This window comes from Lygodium microphyllum, chromosome 24 (genome assembly GCF_053477565.2).
Source record: "Lygodium microphyllum isolate KBCC chromosome 24, Lygodium_microphyllum_v1.1.10, whole genome shotgun sequence".
In the NCBI taxonomy this organism is placed as follows: domain Eukaryota; kingdom Viridiplantae; phylum Streptophyta; class Polypodiopsida; order Schizaeales; family Lygodiaceae; genus Lygodium; species Lygodium microphyllum.
Window position 1 is genome coordinate 110,877,556 of NC_141158.1, and position 17,475 is coordinate 110,895,030.

A 17,475-nucleotide genomic window follows, 5' to 3' on the forward strand; every position below is an offset into this window, starting at 1 on the left:
TTCAAATACCAAGAAGATTTTGGCAGACTTTGCCCTACATGTGGCTTGGTGATTACAAGATAGTGGCTTAGCACAACGATAGCATAAGCCCGCAGCATGCAGTTCCCGTATTGTATCACTAGTAAGGTGTCTAACACGTTTAGCCTTAGATAGCAATTTACACACCTGTTCATCACCATTGGTCAGCTCTATAATAGTTTTGACATGCTGCTCATAGTCATCTTGTTGTTCATGTATAATAGATGGCTGTCCATGCTCATCATGTACAACAGATGGCTGTCCATACTCATGACCATATTGCTCATGTTGTCCATACTGCATATGGTGATAATAGCCCTGCTGCACATCAGACGGACAGTTTGGTTGAGCATATGCATTTGCTTCCACTGATGTTTGCTGCTCACATACATAAGCATGCTGCCTTTGATCATTAATCCCACAGCATTGGTCATAATCACTTGCTTGCTGTTGATCAAAGCTAGAAGTGTACTAATAAGCATAACCATTTCTGTCACATCCATAAGAACTGGGCTGGTCAACCAAGAGAGCTTCACAAGTATAATCATAACTATTTTGCTGAAGAGATGGATGCTCATAAGCATAAGCATGTTGACCATAATAACCATTCTGCTGCCAAGGTTCAATGGAATGATACTCTGCATTATGATATGGAACATCATATTTATAAGCATTAACATGCTGTCCAGATGTACTTGCATACTGCTCATATTCATTTACATGTTGTTGATGTTCATATTCATAAGATGCATGTAGATCATAGTGTGTACCATCAGCATATACATGCTAGCCATAAGCATAACATTTGATTCAGGTCTTGCTGTTTTTTCCATAACTGCCTTTATAAGAGCAATACACTGATCAGTCAAAACTCCAAGTTTGTCAATTCTAGCTTGTGTTTGAACCCAACCTTGTTCACTAGAGCTGGAGCTATTATTCTCGGCTGCCATTGTAGTCAAGTTGAAGAGATATGTTGTTCCTTGAAAAATATAAGTCCAAATAAAGTGTATGATAGCTTGACTCGAAGATTAGGATGTCTAGTATCAAGTTGAAATCCTAGTTTGAATTTAGGAGTAGCAATACCCCTCTCTGTTTAAGAATTTCCAGAACTATCCACAGTGAACTGTTAGTGAGCTGCCGGTACTAAATAGGCTCTAGCTCGAGAAATATGTGTCCAAATGAGACGTTTGATGGCTCCACTCGAAGCTTATGATATCTAGTATCACTTCTAGTTGTTTCTTTGTCGTTAAAATGATGCTACTAATTTCTGTAGCAACTTTTCCAAATCTGTCCCTGTTTGGACTACACCCTGTTTTGGCCTGTTCCAAGTGTTTTGAGTACTTCTTATCCAACTTGAGTCAATACCCAGTACCTGTACACTCAAATGAGTAGGAGAGAGTATTCCATGAATATGGCATTACAAGATTGCATCCCCAAAGCATCATACCCTTGAGAATGCTCCATCGGTCTTCCATAGACAATAGGTTGATGACGAGAAGTTAAGAGGTACAAGATTCATCAAATAGATCACTGAGCCTTCAAAAAATTGTTCAATCTCTTCAATGTTGGGGAAGAACCTTCAAATGTTGTCGGTTCACTGATGCTAAGAACATTCAGGAAGTGTTGAAGAGAAAAAACCCCATGAAATTCTTCAAAATTTTTGAACAATTTTAGTGCTATCCAAAACTGTCAATCCTAGAGTTCCAGATCATTCGAGGTGGATAAGGCATTATGGGATCGCCCATAGGGCTCATGCTTGAATGTAGGCCTCGGCCTGCCGTAGTGTTCAATGGCCTTCGAAATGCCTGCTTTAGTGAGGATCACCTGGAACAGGTATGCCGGCTTGAGGTTTACCTCAAGGCCTTGGAAGAGGAGCGCAAGAAGATAGAAGCCTTTAAAAGAGAGCTTCCTTTTTGCATGCAGCTGTTGCAGGAGGTTGTATTTGCAGCTATTGAGTCCTCAAAAGAGCTGCTCGCAAACAGCCTGACCTCTTCATATAGTTGGCAATTACAGCAGTACCTTGCAAGCAGAGGTTATCAAGAGAAAGGCTCAGTTTATCAGACCTCTAATGACAAACTTATGTTGGATGAGTACATGCCTGTGAAAAAGCCGATTGTCTTTGTGGTAAAATGTGATGAGGATCGGGGACAGGACCAGAAGACAACTTGCTTGCATGGAAATTGCAACAGTGTCCCTACTGTGTAGCTTTGGAGCCCTCAACCTGAGCTCAATGGCTATAGCCAGGAGAGGTGTCAGTCAAATCCATTTGCTGAAAAGACATGCTCTCAGCCCATACAAGAGCAAGCATTCAGTTCTTCCTCAAAGCCATTTTTTCATTCAAAGCAAAAATCAGGTGGGGCATTTCTTCCCTTTTCACAGGATAGGAAGATTGTTTAGCCCACTCCAAGGCCTGGGGCCATCAACCCCACAGATCTGGCTCTTGCTTGCCTAGATCAGGAGGTTAACCCACCTTCAGTTTGTGAAAACTCTGGGAATTCACTCAATCCTAGCAGGACCAGATCGAAGGAGAATGCTCTACAGCAACCTAGGGACACGGCTGTGAAGGGCAATGGAAATGTAGCTGATGGATCGAACACCAGCCAACCTGCAAGGAAAGCAAGGAGATGTTGGTCTCCTGAACTCCATCGCCGCTTTGTTAATGCTTTGCATCAACTAGGTGGATCTCAAGTTGCAACTCCAAAACAAATCAAAGAACTAATGAAAGTGGATGGTCTGACCAATGATGAAGTTAAGAGCCATCTCCAGAAATATCGACTGCATACTAGAAGACCAAGCCCATCTCAAAGTGCCACTCCTCAGGCACCACAAGTTGTCATGCTTGGTGGGATATGGGTACCCCCTGAGTATAGTCCACATTCTCCACCCCATCAAGTTCCACCACTCTATAGCTCTGCAAGGGATCCTCAATCTTGCCAGACACCACTTTCACTGGAGCTGCATCCTCAAATATGTTCGTCTAGTCCAATGGTGCATTCGTATTGCAAGCAGCAATCTGTTCCGGCACATTCTCAAAATTCACCTGCTGGGCCCTTACAGCTCATGAGTCATTCCTCCTTGGGCATTCATGGGTCAGGGGATACTGGCGTGGAAGAAAGCGTGGGAGAAGATGGCAAATCTGAGAACTCCAGCTGGAAGGGTCAAAAGCCTAGACCATTGTATGAAATGGAGGAGATGGAAGAAAGCAAGTGGAGAGGAGTCCAACAGATTCAAGCATGCTTCTAATAACATATACAACAGAGCACAACCATGGCTCAGCAGAACTACTACAAACGCTAGCAGTATGACCAGTGCTACTACTAATCTTCCAGCTCAGCCTCTCAGGCTGAAGAAAGCAAGTGGAGAGGAGTCCAACAGATTCAAGCATGCTTTTGATAACATATACAGCAGAGCACAACCATGGCTCAGCAGAGCTGCTACAAACGCTAGCAGTACGACCAGTGCTACTACTGATCTTCCAGCTCACCCATCTAGCTCAGCCTCTCAGGCTGCCAGCCCTGAGCTGTCAGCAGTTAGCTGCCCAGTGAACATTGCAAGTGAAGATAGCTCCGATCATCATCCCCTTGACTCAGAAGCCATCCCAAGCTTATCTTCTCTCGTTGATCAGAATGGTGATGGGGAGATTTATGAGGATGAGATGCATTTCCTCCTCCACGTTCATTGCTGGGAGTAGCGGCAGCTGCCCAGTATTATGCATATCACTCAAATTGCTGCTGTTCAATCATAATGAACATCTCTCCCATGTTGAAAAGAGCATACACCGGTGATGGTAGCCCACAGAAATCTGCCTACGTGTGATCAACACCATGCTACTGAAGAGGAAGGAATCAATAGCTCCACATAATGTAGAGATCTTTTGTTGAAGCCATATCTATGCCTTCAACAGCTTATCCACAAATACCCTTCTGAAAGTGGAGGAAGAGCTGTCCAAGATTTTCTTCCATTTTGCCTTTAGCTTTTAAAAGAAATCTTCAGTGCTGCCTGTCTTTAGGGTTTGAAGAAGAACAAAATATCCCTAAAGCCTCTTCAAAGCCTTCAATAATGGTGCTCCACTTGTTAAGAATGAAGAGTAAAGAAAGTTTCCAGCATGAAATGCCTTCAAAAACCTCATGGCTGAAAGCTAGGAGAAGATATGTGCTGCAACTCCATGAAAGCTTGGCAAAAGCTTGGAGAAAGAGGAAAGGAAGACCTCTTTTGAAAAGTAACCATAGTTGAACCCCAAACTAAGCCCGGTTAACCATCCTTTACCCTAATTACCTTCAATTTTGCATAAAATTTGATGACGTCCAGCCATTTAAGCCTTTACCCGCCATATCTGACCTTGGATATCTCCAGATGTTGTCTCTTGCTAACTGTAGGTGTCCTGAAGCACTCCACTACTCATTGTCTTGTACCATTTTTTGTCTGAAATTGGTTTTGAAATAGGAAAATGGGACTGAAAATGGAAGAAAATAATGGATCAAAGACTCAAGCTCTGATACCACTTGTCAAAGAGAGAACCAGGGATAGAGAAAGAAGAGAGAGAAGAGTGCAGAGGAGAGAGAAAGACTGCAAGAAGAGAGAGAATAAGAGTGGCGAGGAGAGAGAAATACTAGATTTGGAGAGAGAAAGACAAGAAAGATGAGGAAGCCATAGAAGCTGTGAGCAAGAAGGGAGAGAAAGACTGTAATTGTATTAATGTGTCAAAAAGATGTGTAAAATTACGTATCCTCTCCTTTTATACCAATGTCAGTGTGACATGGCATAATATCAATGTTATTTACACTAATTCCTTATTCTCATCTTCTTACACCTATTTTTGGGATTTTTTCCATGTGAACGTGTCCTATCTCACTCAAAACCATGTTTTCTCGTAATAAGGTTGTCGAACACATTGTTCTGCACACTTTTCCTTCTTTCTGTACTTCATTCCGATGCGCGAATTTTTTGATATTAATGCCCGTATGTGTTTTTGGGTTTTTTTTTGCGTTTTTCCCATGTGAACACCCTGATTTTGCCCCGGACCCCGTGTGGCATATTTCCAATATTTTCTCCTCGCCTCCCGGCCTATTTTTTCTTTCTATGGATTTTTGATCCGACAAACGGTTTGGATGTTATTAATTTTTCTTAATTTTTTCTGTTAACCGTGTTTCTCGCCTCGCGCGTGAACGCGCCTATTTTTGGTTTTATGTGTCTCAGGACGCATCTGTGGCTCACGCGTCCCCGTCCCTATCCGTTTGACCCCATCATTGCAAATTCTTTTACCCCTACCCGCACATGCGCACGGGCCAAGGATATGTTCTTTTCTTTTATTATTATTTTTTCATTATTTAATATAAAAAGAGAAAAAAATATAAATAACTTATACACACAATTTTTTAAAAAAAACTTTAAAATGTTTTCCATTTCGTTTCTCCTTCCTCCTCCTCCTCTTCCCTCCCCTTCCTCCTCCCCTTCTTCTTTCCTCTTCTTCTTCTTCTTCTTCTTCCATATCCTTTTCCTCACCTGCGCAGCCTCCTGGCCTCCTTCCTTGGCGCCGCCTGCTCCTCCGTCCTCGGTCAGCAGCTCTTGCTCCCCTCCCGGCAGGCCCTCGCTCCTCCCTCCTCCTCAGCAGCGCCTACTCCCCTCCTAGCGAGCCCTCGGTCCTCCCTCCTCGGTCAGCAACACCTGCTCCCCTCCCGGCGGGCGCTCGCTCCTCCCTCCTCCTCAGCATCACCTGCTCCCCTCCCGGTGGGCGCCTCGCTTCTCCCTCTTCCTCAACAGCGCCTGCTCCCCTCCCGGCGGGCCCTCGCTCCTCCCTCCTCGATCAGCAGTGCCTGCTCCCCTCCCGGCGGGCCCTCGCTCCTCCCTCCTCCTCAGCAATGCCTGCTCCCCTCCCGGCGGCCCTCGCTCCTCCCTCGCTCAGCCACCACCGCCATCATTCGCCGCTCAGCCACCACCGTCGTCTGCTCCGTCGATTGCCACCGTCACCTCTTCCACACAACGCCGCCGCAGCCGCCTCCTCTACCTACTCCTCCTCCCCCTCCTCCACCACCTACTCCTCCTCCCCCTCCTTCACCACCTACTCCTCCTCCCCACCACCTCCACCTACTCCGCCAACTCCTCCTCTTCCTCCTCCTCCTTCCCTCTAACCATACCTAGGTTAGAACCTAACCTGAGTTAAGTCACCACTACACTAACCTAAGTTAGAACCTAACCTCAGTTAAGTTAGCCACTAACCTAAGTTAAGTTAAAACTAACCTAGGTTAGGTTAACCACTAACCTAACTACAGTTAACTTCTAACTTAACTTCAGTTTCAAACTAACCTAACTAAACCCCCCTTTGGTTACCTTAACCCCATTAGGGTTCCCACTAACCCACCTAGGGTTAGGTCACACCTAACCTAACTAGGGTTAGGTTAACCCTAACTTAACTGTAGTTAATCAACTAACCTACCTCAGGTTAGTCCCCCCTCCCACTCACTAACCCTAGGTTAGTTAGTCTCACCTAGGTTAGTTAATACTAACCTAGACTAACTTAACTAACCTAGACTGACCCCAGACTACCCTAATTGACCTACCTAACCTAGATTAACTTTGACTCACCTAATCAACCCTGACTAACCTGACTACACTAGCCCTGACTTACCTGACTTCTCCAGACTAACTTGACTTAGTTGACTTAACTTGCCCTACTTACCAAACTAACCTGATTTACATCATTTAATTGATTTAGTTAATTTTAAAAAATTCATTTAAACTCAAAAAAATTACATAAAATTTTCTAAAAATTCCCCTATATTTTTGCAATTTTTTGGAAAATTTGTCGAGTAGAAATTTTACCAATCAAAATTACAAAAAATTAAATATTTTACAATTCATTCAAAATTACCTTTAAAAATGTATAAAAATCATTTAAATTTAGTAAAGAATACTGAAAAAATTCTAAAAAATTCCACCCACCTTCCTAACTGTTTTCCACTAATTTCTCACTCAAAAATATTTTCCTACAAGGCGCCAATCTTCTTTGAAGAGAAAAAAAAAACATAAAAAACATAAAAATAAATAAACTTATTTTCATAACATAAATTATGGATATTTTCTACATGGCTGAAATTTTATTTTTTCCTTCATCACATATCAATGTGCTATATATCTTGATTTAATTATTATTCCTTTTGAAAAAAAAAACAACCACATACAATTTATTTATTTAAAAAAACAAAAAAAACACATAAACCAAACAAACCAAAACACATAATAAAATGAATTAACCAAACCACATTATAAAACCAAAACAAACACACCTAAAATACCAAACAAATAAAATATAAAATTAAAAAAAGGTAAATAATACTAAAAAATAAAAATAATACTAAAAATCAACAAGCACACTAAGGTGTTTTTTTTTTGTTCAATCAGTGGTCTTTGATTTTGTTTGATTGGATTCATTGCTTTTGGGAGACTCTTCCATGTGCCTTTAGGCCATTGCATACACACCTCTACTAGGTATTTATTTTGTGAGCTTTATTTATTTTCATTCCCCCTTAATCACAATTAATTGCTAAAATGAACTATTTATTCACCCACCTTTTCCACGCGCATTCGCGCTAAACACACAATTTAATAATTTTAAAATCAACCAACCGTTCACTTTGCACGCGCTACGTGTGCTTAAGAGGCACATTAATTTATAATAAAAATGAACCAGCCGTCACAAAGAAGCACGCACTAGCAAAAAAGCGATTCACATCACTATTAATTTTCAATTAAGGAATTTGCATTTAGAGACCTAGTCTGGGAATCGTAGTAAAGCACCGTTTCAACTTAATAAATTGTAATTAAAATTTAAAGAAGGAACCGTCGTTTTCTTATTAAGGTTTATAACCTAATAAAATGTCACCCATTGTTAATAATTTCTTAAAATGCACCCTTCATTAAAATAATTCCCCCTTACTACACTTTTTTTCCCTTTTTAATAAACACGCTTCGTGGGATGGGCGCGTAAAAGTCTTTTAGTTGACACTAATGGTCCAGGTTATGGTCTGGTCTTGAGGTACATTTTTCTAGTATTCTGATTTGTCTATGTGTTATGATTATGGATGCGGTGTGTAGTTCTTTCTTTCTTGCCTGATACGGGGATTTGGGTGCTTGTTTGTTGCATCACATGAAGTTTTTGGTCGCATATGTGTAGAGGTCATGCCGAATTTTTTCTAGACTGTGTGTTGTCTGGGGTGGTAACTAGGTTAATTACGTCTATGTCTGTATGAGTGTCCTTCTTTTTGGATTGATTTCTTTTGATAACCCTTTAGTTGTTTTGCATGCATTCTTTGTGATTGTATGTGTTGTGGTGTGTGTGTTTTCCATCTGAATGGTGCCTCACGCTCCTCCCCCTATCCAATATGTCCTACTGGTTAGTCGAGTTTACTCTTCCCTACTGGCTTTTGAGCCTCTAGCAAAGGCAGGACTCGCGACTTTTGTGGCTGCCTCCTTCCCCTTGATTCCAGATGATCCATCCATGTGTGATGAGTTCCTTGCCTCATACAGCAAGAAGTCGGGACTGGTCCATGATACTTCCATGACACTGACACCCCGAGGGTTAGGGAAGGCTCTGTCTCTTCCCTACAAAGGCGAGCCCTTTGTTATAGCTACACAACTATTCTCCAACTATGAGATTTTCAAGTTGTTACAAAAGCAAACCAAGGAAATTCTAGATGTCAAGAAAGTGATCAACACTTCAGAAGTTTCCTTTTCAATGATCAATGATCCTGTGTGGAAGTTGGTCTGCCAGTTCCTCTAAGACAGGTTTATGGCTGCCAAAACACCATCCCATTACTTGTCCAAAGAGCTCTTTACAGCTTCAAGGATGGTGTTAAAAGGAGTAGCTATTGATTGGAGCACTTACCTACTCACAAAGATGGATCAACATTTCGTCAAAGTAACCAGAGGAAATGTCACAAATGTTACCTATGGATCCTACCTGTATGCTTTCTTGACATATTCAGGTTTAAAGAAGGGTGTGCTACCACCTCCTCCATCTAATCCAGTACCTCCCTCTCCACCTTCAGAAGAGTTCGAACCTATTGATATAGAGGATCTGGATTCTCCTCCTCCCCTAGTCATTCAGCAAAAGCCCTTGAAGCGAGTGGCAGATAAAGCTCCTTCGGTTCTTCTTCAGTTACAATTCCTACTACCTCTAGCAGTGACCTCCCTGCTTATCTCACATGTAACAACCTGTTCAGGGCACATAGAGAGGGTTCCTTGGACATATCAGTTCCTTCCCTGAACAGTCTATGTTGGGAGATGCCATTCCATTCCTATGTAAAGACATCCAGAGTTCAATTGAACTGTCAGTGACAGCCTGTGTTCAACAACTGTATGCTTCCTTTTATGAAGAACTGATACAGTCCAATGACCAGATGCATAAGGCAACATCAGAGTTAGCCTCTGCTAAAGACACATTAGTAGATCTGTTTAAACAGATGGAGCAAAAAACCCAAATGATTGAGACCCAAAGAGAAGAGATATCTTCCTTGAAGATTCAATTAACAGAAGCTCAATCCGAGGTCACTAAAATCTCAGAGGAGAAGGAGAGGATGTTCAAAGAAGCTCAAGAGTTTCAGACTCTTTTAGATGCCAAACTCTCAGCCTTACAGACTGCTGCTAACACAGTGGAATCACAAGCCTCCCAAATCAAGCAGTTGCAAGACCAACTGGCGCAGTCACGATTTGTTCCTCCAAGCCCTAATGTTCCCTTGATCCCTTCTCTCTCAAAGCAGGAATTGGCAGTTCTCCAGAGACAGGCTACCTTGTGTCCTTTATTCCAAGATAAAGTGGAAAGATTGCAGTCTAGGATGGATCTGCTATGGTCTACATTTTAGCATTTCTAGGAGTATGTTCCTCCGGACCATTCTTTCTTTGTCCCCACTATCAATTGCAAAAGTTGGCCTTTTACATGAAGCTTTCAATGATGGATCTTCCTCTTCCCGAGGATGGTTGGAGTGGGGCTTGGTCTCCTGAGTTATTAACAGAAGTGGTCCGTATGGTGTTTGAAGATTCTGTCACAACAGATACCATGTTGCTATCATATATGTATCTACGAGGAGATCTGTTGATTCCAGATGAAGTAGATGTGGTTTTACAAGCTCTTTTGTATGTCAACTATTTGGAGTTACGAATAGATGGCATGTTCCAAAGTTACTTCTCAAAAGTGGCTACTTGCCCTAATAATTCCTGGCACTCAATGATTGATTCTGTCATCTTGAATCAATGGCAGAACACAGCTTCTACCTATGTACAGAGCACTAACCAACTGAGGGTAGATCTCTTAGCTCACCTTTCCAAAAATAATCAATTTGATTCAACCTTTTTTTATGCCTATCAGAGAAGATCTATCTTAGGTCCCTATGTTCCTAGCCTACTGTACTACCAACAAATGGCTCACCGTTATGATACCTATCTTTCCCTTTATCAAACCAATTCAACCGCAATCTTACCCCTTCTTTTCCAACCTCAATATTTTCTTCAAATTTCAATATTTACATATTGTTCTTTTATCAAAGATAGAGTTTTTTCCCCTTCTCCACCGTGCCCTTCTCCATCTATCCATGTACCTTCTACCTTTCCTATTTATCAATTAACACCCTTCCTACTGATTCCCTAAAATTTTCAGCCACTCCTTCTTTAACTTATTCCTCCTTTTATGATTTTGCCTACCCATCTCTTCATCCACTTTTACTTATTCCACTTCCATCTCCTGCCACTTCTATCTCTCAACCCCCTCACTTGGTTAGTGAATATGAAGGGTTTGATCAGTAGATTCCAAGAAGAAGAGGATGGAGCTCGAATGATTCTCTTACAGGACCTCAAATTAACTGGCCAGTAATTCCACGAGATTGGACAATTGCCAGTCAAGCATACCAGAACTACCTTCATTTTGCTCATCAATATTCACAATCTCTGGATCCTTCGGTGAGATTGACAGCTCATTTTACTTGGTATCTAGCATACATGCATAGGCATTCCCATAATGATCAAAAGGCCATTCCAAAATTTTGTATGAATGTCAATGTGACCATTGACTCCCACTAGTTGGATGTCCTGTATTTTCATGCCCTATGTCTCCCTAGCAGATATCTTGTGTTGCTAGAAAGGATGTGCTGCTTGCAATTCTTTCAAAATCCTCCAAAGACATTTGTAGATGAATCCTTCTCCATGGATCGTTTTCAAAACCACCAAGCCTTCAAAAGGGATCATCTTCATTGATGCCTTTGCAATGTATCTTGGATGATTCTTAATGATATATATCCCTTTTTGGAGGTGTCATTCAGATGGTTGTGTTAGTGTTTGTGTGTGTTGTAATAATTGTATGTGATGAGATCGTGCTGATTGAGAATAACTTGTTCGAGAACTCTTTTAAAAAGATTGTTGGTGGATGGAAAGCCTATGGTGGAAAGCTGAAGAAAACCTCTCATATCCTTTACAAATTTGTTATGGTTTTTAAATGATTAATCAGATGAGTTCATAAATAACAGAAGTTTTCATTTAGTAGTATTTTCTATCAGATATAGGTGATAAGTTGGGGTCATGTTTTGGAGAGACTATTGAAGATCCTATGGAAAATCCAAATTGAGCTCTTTAGTGAGCTTATATTATTCTTTTTCTTAGGTCGCGAGGACGCTTCCTTTCTAAGTGTGGGGATAATGTTGAGAGTGGAAAAAGACTGAAATTTTGACTAATTTTTGTTGTTTTTGAGGACTGAATGATTGATTTTTGATGGATTTAGAGTGATGTATGGTTTTTAATGAAAGTATTTGAGAGTGTTTTGGATTATATTGATTATGTTTTGGAAGTTCATGATGATTTTCGATGGAGATATGAAGCTCCATGAGGTTCTGTTGATGTTCTGATTGGTTCTATATAGCTTCTGTTTTGTTCTAATTATCTTCCGTATGAAGCATGGATCGATGATTGATGAAGATTGAGATCTATTGAAAGCTTATTGAATAGTTTTTGATAGTTTGGAATGGTTTGAGTATGAGTTATGAGGTTCTGATAGCCTTCTGTAGAGCCTCTATCTCTGCTCTGTCTCTGTACTATAGCTGTACTGTAGCTGCTCTGATACTGTACTGCAATTGTTCTGTAGACCTTCTGTAAGTGTTCTATAGAATGTATGTGTGACTTTGGAAAAGTTTTCTAACTTTTGGAAAGGATGAATCTAAGTTTAAAAGAGCTAAAACAAGTGGAAGAAGCAGCTGCTGAAGACTCAAGAGAAGACTAAATGACAGTGACAGTAGTGAGCTGTGAAAAGACACTGTAGTGGCTCTGGTAACTCTTCATATCAGAGATACCTCTTGGGATTTGCATCCACGACCTAAGAAGGATTATTGAGGGTATTATGAGGGTATTGTAGTGAGGATGTGATGTACTATTGATGGAGAGAGAGAGAGAGAGAGAGAGCCAGAGATAGTAAATTCTATCAAAATAGTGTAACTGTATGTGAGAGATTGAGAGAGAGAACTATGAAGACATTGAAGATGAATAATATGAGATCGATTGCCATTCAAAGATGGTGTATTCCTTTGTGTTATTTGTTCTATTGAAGAATTTTATGAAGATGTTGAAGATTATGATTGATTCTATCAAATCCATGGGAGATATCTACTACGCTGCTGCGTGAAGAATTGCTATTTTCTTTGTTTTGATTATCAAAAGAATGAAATAAAAGCTTGTTGATGTTACAAGATAGATTTTCTTGCAAGAGAATTCCCTTTTCTTTGGTGTTCCTCTTGGAGCTCCACCGCAGTGACGTGCCTGACTTAAGGACCCCTAAGTGTGCCGAGACTGGCGTGCAGATGTGGTTTTTTTTTTTTTGGATTGGGTTTAGTTGTAGGGACTTGTTAGTCCTCGTCCTCAAGGGGGGGTGTGAAGGAGATTTAATGGATTGGCTCAAAAATCTCCGACCATGTAGGAAATTCTTAAGGTTCAAAAGAACCTAGAGGGTAGTGGTGGAGAGGAAAGGATAGCTGCAACGAGTGAACTGGCTATCGCTCATGTCTTCAAGAACATCAATGCAGAAAGAAGGGAGGAGGCTAGCCCGCATCATGAGGCAGGTCATTGCACAGCTGTCGATTATGTTAGGATTTAAAAAAAAGCGGGGGAAGGCCGCATTTTGGCCGGGGTGGGGTCTTGCCTAAGTAGGATTTTTAGGAGCCTAAGATAGTTACAAGTGGTAATCAAGGCAAGATTCGGGGGCAGGAGGAGAAATCGGCTATAAAGCGTGTCATGGTGGCATCTAAGCTGTTGGAGGTGAAGGTGAGGGCTTGGGCTAAAGTGGTGCTACATGGTTACATGGAAGTCTATAGGGAAGTCTTAATGGTTGTGGGCATTTGTATCAAAGTCTACTCCTATTCGTCGAGGGTGCCATGTAGACAGGGTCGTTCCTCTCTGAAGGGAGAGTGTTACAGAAGGTCATCCATGCGAAGATGTTGTCGTCGCAAATGCACCTTCGCCACAGTGGTTGGCACTCATATCCGGGCACAAACTGAGGCACTTCAAAAACTTTATTCTGCCAGTATTTCGCATCCTCGGTGCCCCAGAGGAGGGTGGGATTCTTTTCTCTTTCTTGCAACCACTGTTGACTCAGGCAGCTTCCGACGTTGATCACCTCGTCCACTATTTTGGTGGGAAGAACTATGCGCAGGGCATTGGGGGTGAGGAAGCTAAAGGTGAAGGGTTGCTTCGCATGTTCCTGTCTCTCCCAAAGTATGAGCTCCGCATGAAAACTGGGATGCATGTCATTTGGGCATGGCGGTAGGGGTACAGAGGGTTGGGCCATAGGGTTAGCTCTTAATCTTTGTCTAGCTTCTTCCACCAGTTTCCTTCTCTTCTCCCTCAGGGTGGTTTTCCTATCCATAGATGTGTCTGTTGGCCACCCTTGCCCTTCAAGATGAGGTGAAGGGGGTTGTGGAACCACCTCTTCTTCGAACCCTCCTAGGTCAACATGCAGTTCTGTCTCACTCCTTGGGGGCTCTTGCTGTTGCATCCCTTCTACGAACCCTAAGGCATCAATTTCCTGGGGGTTTAGGCCGGCCGATAGCAGATACCTATGGTGTTCCCTTGGGCCTATCCCCTCTGCCATGGGCTGGGAGGGCATGTGTAGCCCTACGTGTAGGGCTCTGCGTGCTATGCTTAGTTTCTTTTTCACTGCCTCCATGGATTCCCCTTCTTCCTCATGAGTGGCATCCATCAAGGTGTTCATGAAGATTTGTTGCTGAGTGTGGAAGGCCAATTGGGCTGCCTCTACTCTGCCTTTTGCTACGATTTTCTCTTTCTCCGCCAGAGCTACGCGATGTGCCAAGGTCTTCACTCTTTGATCATTCTGTCCTGCCCACACTTCAGCCCTTTTCTTCATCCCTTCCATGCCTTCTTCCCATCTTTGCACCAAAGCTATGAGCCTCCGCTCTGCTGATCTTCCAACTCTCTGCCCATTCGCTCCTGTTCTTCTCTTTCGAGGCTCAGCCTTTCAGTCATTGTTTCCATTTCTCGATGGTGGTGCTCCTCTTCTTGTTTTCTCCCTTCCTCCCCTGCGGTAAACTCCTTCATGCCCTACTCGATCCGCCCTATTTTCGCTGTTAGATTCTCGTATTGCCTGATTAGCAGGTCATATTCTTTTTGCATCTTCTCGAGCTCTTGATTTTCATCTATGAGTTGTCGCCACCAGCTTTGCTCCGTTTCTTCCTTGGTCTTCAATTCCCTCTTCAGGTCGAGAATTTCCTTTTGTTGCGTAGCCATTTGCTTTGTTTTTTCGAGCTGGGAGGCTGCTACCACTTCCCTTTTTGCCTCCAGCTCACGGCCACCGCGATCCTCCTTTCCTCCCTTGCCCTTTCTAACTGTGAGAGCAGTTCATTGACGTATTTGTTATGATTTGCATGTGGTATCATGGTGGTGGGGATTGGGGTGGTCGAGGCTTCCATTTTTTGGCGTTTTGGCTCTTGTCTGGATTCGGAATCCGTAGTTTGCCTTTTGTGTTCGGTGGCTGTGGCCTCCCCACTCCTTCCTTGTGCTAGTTTCTTATTGATAAAGTATTGTATCCATGTCACAAAGTTGTCCATGTCGGTGTTGGCCGGGATGCTGGGGATGGCAATGGTGGCTCCATTGTCGGGTACCAAGGGGGTCGGGATGGGATGGAGGGGGGCCTTACCCTTGCCCTCGATGACCATGGATGGCATGGCTTCAGGTACTTATGTGCTTGAGCCAGGTCTATCTTCCCTAAGCGGACTTAAGGTCCCTAGGCCATCAAGTCGGCTCTGTTGTTCTATCGACTGGCGAATTGCTTCAGCCATGTCTTCGTCCTCTTATCTTCTCAACTCTGCCTCCTCTTCCCTAGCTCTTTTTTCTCTCTCTTCTTCTATTTTCCTTGCCTCCTTGGCCAACCTTTCAACTTCTTCCTTCTCCTTCTTTTTTCACTTCGTCACCTCTCTCAAGGATTCCTTTTTTGCTCTTTTCAGATCTTCTTCTTCCTTTTTCCTACCCACCTTCTGTTTCTTCCTCTGAGTTGCCTTCCCAATGAACTCCTTTGTTTTTCTTTGTTTGGATTGAGCCTCCCACTCCTCCTTCTCTATTTTGATTTCTGTCTGATCGCTCAATTGCTCCTTTTTTTAATGGGTCAACGACCTGTCTGGGGTCTCATCTGCTCCTTTGCTTCCCTATTGGGCCTCTTTCACAACCTCCTAGATGATGGTTGTTAGTATGCTTCCATACTCGATGAAAGAGGCTTTCGAGGAGGGTTTCTTCCTCTCCATATTCTTAGATGAGGGGGATTCTCCACCTACCTGTTTGTTGCCCAAGGCTAGTGTTTTGGCCGCTTGGTCTATTGTTTTGTGCACATAGACATTCCAATCCACCTCGTCCAGGGTGCGGGCTACCACATTCTCTAGCACAAGTACACTGATCCGGTGCATTATGGAATTGTAGCGTTGGCTGGAGAAAAGGGCATGCACCAGCTTTGCCTATAGGCGAATCTCAGCATTGGCGATGTCTTGTAAGCTGATGTCGTCGTTTGTCAAGACTTCTTCCTTATTCATCTTTAGCAAGGCATACACATCCCTTTTATGTTTTTTCTCCACCTTAGGTTTCAGTCCCAGTGCTTTCTCAACCAAGGCCTGGGTTAGCAGTACCCGCACTTGCCAGCCATTGTCCCCCTTCCCACCATCACCATTCCACACTCTCGGTTAGGGTTGTACATTCTCAAGAACTCCACACACTTCGTGTGGTCAGGTTCCTGTGCAAACTTCTCTAGGTACTTGTGGAGGTGGCACTAGTCCACTATCCACCTTGCGGCCTGCTCCTTGGCCACCATCTTCTCAAGGTTGTGAATGCTGTGGAATTTTAGCTGACTGTAAGCTCGATTTTCCAGGTTGATGCCATATTGTGCTCTCTCTTCTTCTATGAAGGGGAGTCGGTGGGCCCGGTCTTGTTGCGACATCTTTCGTTCATGTCATGAACCATACTTCCCATTAGTGCTATAATTATTATATATACAAGAATTTGCTGAAAAGAGAGATTTTATGTTTGTTGAAGGACAACATTAAACTCCAATACAAATTCTCCTCTTCATACTTGGTTTGTGACATCCTTCCTACGTCACCCATTTCTTAGGTGTTTATTGTGTTTACTTGATCTTGATTGGTTTTAATTTGGTTCACCTTCACCCTATTCACCTTCAAGCTACCCTCGTACCCTCTCCCCTTCCAGATTGAGAAGAATCCTTCCTAGGATCAAAGGTTAGGAGATCCAAGGCATTCGACATTCAGCATTCGGGTATAAGGCTTACTTGCACATGAGCCAAGTATAGAATTTTGGGTTGTATTGCAACTAAGCCTTAGGGTCCAAAGCGAAGGGTCGGGTACTTACGTGTGTGATGTAAGTGAGGACATTGGTTAGGAAATCGCTGAAATTGACGTGGCTAGTGATGTGGAGCTCCTCCTCGGTCAAGAGGCGATCAAGATATGGGTGTCCCTTGACGTGGTCTTCCATGGGTCGGCCACAAAGAGTGATTAACACTCTATATGAGGTGGGTGAGATATAGTTTGGGTCATACTCCGATGTCTTGATTGCGCGGCGCTACTCAACGTTGGTCATGATTTCGCATCCTTCGAGTTCCCACTACAATCGCAGAGTGTACCAGTTTCGTAAAAATGGGGAGTCGGTATCAACTAACGCTTTCAACTCCTCAACTTCTTTGTCAGTGATGGAGGAAGTCACACGCTTATCGTAAGACCTAATGAGGCATTGTTTGATGGCTTGGTCTCTTGATATCTCAGTGCATAGCAATTCGGCAGATGAGTGGGGTGCTTTGACAAAGGCAATTTTGAATGTTTCCCAGGAGCAAGGCATTGTGCAAACTTCCATCGCTAAGGGCTCTTGCAGTAGGCCCAAGTCCAAGTGGTCATAACTTAGAGCCAGTGACATGAACATGGC

The 17,475-nt window shown here is 42.8% G+C and overlaps 1 pseudogene; it reads left to right on the plus strand.

The window, feature by feature from the left end:
- Positions 1 to 1,770: 1,770 nt before the first annotated feature.
- On the plus strand, positions 1,771 to 13,810 carry LOC148015524 (transcription factor HHO2-like; annotated as a pseudogene).
- The last annotated feature ends 3,665 nt before the right edge of the window (positions 13,811 to 17,475 follow it).